We start from the raw sequence: 6,557 nt of genomic DNA on the forward strand, positions 1-6,557 counted from the left end.
TGACTGACAGCCAACACATTGCAAACCTCTTAAACAATTACTTTTCCTCGGTGTTTAATACTAACAGTCTTCCTCTCGCTACCACCAACACCAGTACTATTGTAAATCTCGAGCATGCATTGCCTAATTTTGAAATAACAACCGACGAAGTCCTTAAAGCTCTCCATTCAATTAAAACAAATAAAAGTCCTGGACCTGACAAAGTATATCCAGCTCTGCTGAAAGAAACAAAGAGCGAAACACTCTCCTCCCTCACAACCGTATTCAATATGTTCTTGCGACAAGGCATCGTCCCTTCAGATTGGAAAAAGGCTAACGTGACACCGATTTTCAAGAAAGGAGACAAAAAAGTACCAGGTAATTACAGGCCCATTAGTCTAACTTCGGTTGTGGGTAAGTTACTTGAGGGCATAATTAGAGACAAAATTGTGAGTTACCTTGAAAGCCACTCATTGATTGAGGACTCACAACATGGCTTCCGAAACAAAAGATCCTGCCTATCAAACCTATTAACTTTTTATAACGACCTCTTCACTGTTTATGGCGTAACCAAATCACTGGACGTAGTCTATCTTGATTTCCAGAAAGCGTTTGATAAAGTCCCGCATCATAAATTACTTTACAAATTAAAGCAAATAGGTATTGACGGTCAATTAAACCAATGGATCGCGAATTGGTTGAGCAACAGACAACAAAGAGTAGTGATTGACGGATTTATCTCAGAGTGGGCGCCGGTCACTAGTGGCGTCCCTCAGGGCTCGGTCCTTGGCCCAGTGCTCTTCATTATTTAGTACATCAACGACGTGGATGTTGGACTCAATAACCGCATTAGTAAATTTGCAGACGACACAAAGAATGGTAACTCGGTTCTCACTGACGAAGACAGGCAAAGCCTCCAAGAGGATTTGCACAAAATTTCAGCTTGGTCGGATAGATGGGAGATGCCCTTTAACGTAGACAAGTGCCAGGTCCTTCAAGTTGGAACGAGGAATAAGAAGTTCGAATACGAAATGCGCGGCGTTAAACTCAAAAGCGTTCAATGCGTCAAAGACTTGGGGGTCAAAATCGCATCAAACCTCAAATTCTCACAGCAATGCATCGATGCAGCAAATAAAGCGAACAGAATGTTGGGCTTCATTAAAAGAAACTTTGTATTCAAGAATAAAGATGTAATACTCCCGCTCTACAACAGATTAGTCAGACCCCACTTGGAATATGCGGTACAGTTTTGGTCCCCCCACCATGCAAAGGAAATTGCTAAATTGGAAGGTGTTCAGCGTCGGGCAACGAAAATGATCCCATCCTTGCGCAACAAATCCTACGAAGAAAGGCTTTCTACCCTTAACATGTTCTCTCTTGAGAAACGTCGCCTCCGAGGAAAACTGATCGAATGTTTTAAAATACTTAATGGTTTCACGAATGTAGACAGATCAACATTGTTTATGATCGATGACACTTTGCGCACGAGGAACAATGGCGTAAAACTCAGATGTAGACAAGTAAATTCAGACTGCACCAAATTTTTCTTCACCAACGTTGTAGTGCGAGAATGGAATAAGCTTCCACCATCAGTGGTCCAGTGTAACACGATTGACTCCTTCAAAAATAAGCTCGACCGTCACTTCCTTCAACTTAATATCAGCTAGAGTAGAAGTGCAACGTTTTGGAGCCATCTGATTAATGTAAAATCACTTAGGTTTAAGGACAGACCACCAAGTCTGGACCATGGGGACTGTGGTCTGATTTTCTATGTAATTCTATGTAATTCTCTCCTCTTCCTTTTCCCTAACCTCTCCTCCCTTTCTCTCCTCCTCCCCTCCCCTCTTTCTCTTCTTCCTCTCTCCCTCTTCCTTCTCCTCCTAACCTCTCCCCTTTCTCTCTCCTCCTCCCATCCCCTCCCCCATCCTACCACTTCTGCCCCTCCCCTTCCAGCTGCTCCCCCTCTTCCTCCCCCTTCTTCCTCCTCCCCTACCACCTGATCCCCCCTTTTTCTCCTCCCCTTCCACCTGGTCCTCTTCCTCCTTCCCTCTCCTGCACACTTTTGCTCCTTCTCTCTCCCTTCTCCACCTTCTTCCTTTTTCTCGCTTCCTCCTTTCTCTTTCCTCCTCCTCCTCTTCCTCCGCCGCCGCCGTTACCACGAATACCGTTTATACTCTTACTGTTGTTGTTGTTGTTGTTGTTGTTGTTGTTGCTTCTGCTTCATTTGTTGTTATTTCTTTGCATAATATTTTTCTCTTGTTCTCTGTTGCCGCTGTTGTTGTTGTTATTGTTTTTGTTAGTTTTCCTTCCGTGAATATTGTTGGTGGCATTATTCCTACTTTATCCTCCTCCTCCCCCTCCTTCTACTACTACTACTACTACTACTACTACTACTACTACTACTACTACTACTACTACTACTATTACTATTACTACTACTATTACTACTACTACTACTACTGAGAGAGAGAGAGAGAGAGAGAGGCATAAAGTAAAGAGAAAAGGAAAACCGAGAAAATGAACACCCAGCAAGAAACCTCCCCCCCCCCTCCTACATAAAAACTTTGAGAGGCAAGTGAGAGGAAGCCGTGTGAGGGCGCCGCCGTGACCTGGCTAACTCTCTCAAGCGGATCACTGAAGGCCGTGAATGGGGCGAGGCGATTGGTGAAAGGCGGACTGATTAATTTGAAGGGACGATGAATGCGAGGGTTGAGGAAGGGTGAGAAGGAGAGGGGGAAGGTGTGTGTATGTGTGTGTGTGTGTGTGTGTATGTGTGTGTGTGTGTGTGTGTGTGTGTGTGTGTGTGTGTGTGTGTGTGTCCCTCTGAAGAACAAGAGGAACAGGGCCAGATTGTCACAAATGGATGTTGCCTGCGAGAGAGAGAGAGAGAGAGAGTTAGTTTTGTGTTTCTAGTTCTTTATATTTCGGCACTTTACCTCACACACACACACACACACACACACACACACACACACACACACACACACACACACACACACACACACACATTCTTTTTCGTCCATATTGTCGGGTTCCAAGTGCTGGCGGTGGTGATGTTATTTTTTCATCAGGAGTATTGCAAGAATGGGAAGTGGATTCATGGAGTGGGTACAGGTGGGGGAAGGGGCCAGACCGTAGGAGTGCACAGTTATGTAGTGAGGGCTCGTCAACTGAAGCAGGAATGGTTTTTGGGGACCTTCTTGTAGTTAAGGTCACAAATGGAAGCTGAGATGATCATAAGTCGAAGTGGAATACTAAAAGGCATATAACAGTATAAAGAAACATATATAAGGGAAAATTTGAGCATGGAGGCAAGAGTTAAGTCGAGGGATATTGTGAACGAATTAAAGCACAGAAATGAAAAAAAGTCAGAGAAAGACATAACAGTGCTAACGGACATAACATAACACAGCAAATAGTAAATAGAGAAAAACAAAAGCCCGCCAAACGTCGATCCTGTAAAAGAGCAAAGAAGGAGACCTTTTACGTATAAGTTAGATGTATTCACATTCAGCAATGACACAGGCAGGAATTGGTGTACTAGTAGAGTGGTGGATGAGTGGAACAGGTTTGGCAGTCATGTTGTGAGTGCCAGTTTGATGGATACATTCAAGAAGAGGTTAGATAAATTCATTGATAGTGAGGTTAGGTGAGGTTAGGATCACAGGAGCTGCCTTGTATTGGTCCATCGGCCTCTTGCAGATTCCTTATAGTATTTCTATGTTCTTATTTCCTTGGCGTGCTCGACCCCTGCAACAGAACATAAGAACATAAGAACGTAGGAGTCTGCAAGAGGCCGGTAGGCCTGTACAAGGTAGCTCCTTTGAACCTAAGCTCCCGTGTATCTAACCCCACCTAATACCGCTGTCCATGAATTTATCTAATCTATTTTTGAATGTGACAATTGTATAGGCACTCACTACATGACTGCTAAGCCTATTCCACTCATCCACATCCCTGTTAGTAAACCAATGTCTGTGTGTCCTCTACCTAGGATAACACTCCCTCCTTCCCGCCTTCCTGTCATAACGGGCACCTTATTATTCACCTTATTTAGTAGTAGTAGGAGGAGGAGCAGTAGTAGTATTGGTAGTAGGGACAGGAATATACCCACGGCGTGTTAAACCCCCTTAAAATGCGTCTAAAGGGTCATATTATTAAACATTACGTCGCCCAAACACACATATTTGATGAGGCTTTCGTAGGAGTTTGAGGCATTTCCACAGGTAGTTTTATAGCCCTTGTTGTAGTTTGGTCTTCCCGTAGTGAGTCGCCGCTGGGAGGCTCTGGCGGTGTTGTTGTGTGTTATGGAAACGACACGAAGCCAATCCAGGAAATGCTTCTTCGCCAGTAAGGGTTGCGCTGCCCCCCTCCTCCTCCTCCTACTCTTCTTTTCTTCTCCCTTCTTATTCTTCTTCTTCTTCTTCTTTTTCTTCTTTTTCTTCTTCTTCTTCTTCTTCTTCTTCTTCTTTTCCTCCTCCTCCTCCTCCCTCACTCTTACTGATTAGCCTCTCTTTTTTTACATACGCGTGTTTGTTTGTGTGTGTGTGTGTGTGTGTGTGTGTGTGTGTGTGTGTGTGTGTGTGTGTGTGTGTGTGTGTGTGTTTTCAAGTTTGCGTCTATTCTTGGATCATTTTGTTTTTCTATTAAGTGATTATATTCTCTCTCTCTCTCTCTCTCTCTCTCTCTCTCTCTCTCTCTCTCTCTCTCTCTCTCTCTCTCTCTCTCTCTCTCTGTGTATGTGTGTGTGTGTGTGTGTGTGTGTGTGCATGATAACAGTACAGACATGAGTTTACGTGTACTTAATCATATAGACTCGGCCAGTACGTCACAGGTTTAACACGCGTTGGCTCGTGGCTCTGGACACGCAGCAAACACACACACACACACACACACACACACACACACACACACACACACACACACACACACATTTATACACATACACCATCGTCATTATTATCATCATGTTTGTCATCACATTCTTTTTGTTCTTGATATTATTTTTCTTTTTGTTCTTTTCTTGTTCTTCGTTATTATCATTGTTCTTGTTCTCGTGGTTGTTGTTGTTGTTCTTTTTTTACTTCTTGTTCTTCTTAGTCGTCTTCGTCTTTCTCTTCTTCTTCTTCTTATTCTTATTCTTCCTCATTCTTTTTCTTCATCTTTTTCCTTCTTGTTTACGATCATCAGAATCACCATATCACCACCACCAACACCACTACAGTCTCTCCCTTCCCCTCACCACCACCACCACCAGCACCAGCAGGGGCTCGTCGTGTAGGGCGGATGTGTGGTGGACGGTGAGTCAAGGGAGCGAGGCGGGGCGTGCCCTGCCTGACCCGACACTTCCGGGGACAGCCTACACTGCCTGCATCCCCTTCCCTTCCCTTGCCTTGCCTTCCCTTCCCTTCCCTTCCCTTCCCTTCCCTTCCCTTCCCTTGCCTTCAATTCCCTTCCCTGCACCTGCCATCCCTTCCCCTCCCTTCCCTTCACCTGCTTTGTCGAACCCTCCATCAGCACAACCCTGTCAGCACTCCCCTTGTCAGTCTCCTATATCGTTACGCTTCAGCACTCCCTCTCAGCACATGTTCCTTTCTCTATCAGCACTCCACCTGTCAGTACTTCCCCTTCAGCACTCCCTTCCTCTCTCAGCACTCCTTTACCAGTACTACCGTTGTTAGCATTCCCCTGTTAGCACTTCTCTTCCAGCACTATCCGGTTAACACTCTCCTTCCCCTTCCTCTGCCACCTCTTCCCTGTCCAACATTCTGTCAGCACTACCCTATCAGCACTCCCTGCCTCTATCAGCACTCCTATATCAGTAGTCCTCTGTTAGCACTTATTTCATTCCTCCTTTTCAGCACTCATGTCAGTATTTCCCTGCCAGCACTCCCTTCTTCCTCTCCCCATCACGCCAATAAACCTTCCTCTGTCAGCACTCCAACATTCCTTCCTCTGTCAGCACTCCAACATTCCTTCCTCTGTCAGCACTCCTTTGTCAGCACTTTCCTCCTCTTCCCATCACCATCAGTACAGCATTCCTCTTTTTGTCAGCACTCTTCTGTGAACATTCCCTTTGCCAGCACTGCCTTCCTCTTCTTAGTAGTACAATTCATTCCTCTTCTCAGCACTAGTACTCTTTCCTCTTCTCAGCACTCTATCAGCATTCCTTTCATCTCCCCATCAGCACCACTACACTATTTCTTCCACTGTCAGCACTACAGTACCTTCCTCTCCTTAGCACTAACATTCCTTCTTCTCAGCACTAACTTTCATTACTTGTTAGTCAGCACTCCTCTATCAGCATTCCTCTCCTCTCCCCATCAGCACCACTACTCTATTTCTTCCACTGTCAGCACTACAGTACCTTCCTCTCCTCAGCACCAACACTCCTTCCTCTTCTCAGCACTTTCTTCCTCTATCACAACTCTTGTCAGCACTCGTTAGTCAACTCTCCTTTCGTCTCCCCATCACCCCAACATGTCCCCTTTTCATCCCTCCAGCACCCTCCTCCTCCTCCACCTCCTCCTCGTGGTTTCCTTTCCCCAGCAGCCTTCTTGCCTATAATCGCGTGTCCT

The sequence above is a fragment of the Eriocheir sinensis genome, unplaced genomic scaffold (genome assembly GCF_024679095.1).
Source record: "Eriocheir sinensis breed Jianghai 21 unplaced genomic scaffold, ASM2467909v1 Scaffold218, whole genome shotgun sequence".
NCBI classification, from domain to species: Eukaryota; Metazoa; Arthropoda; class Malacostraca; order Decapoda; family Varunidae; genus Eriocheir; species Eriocheir sinensis.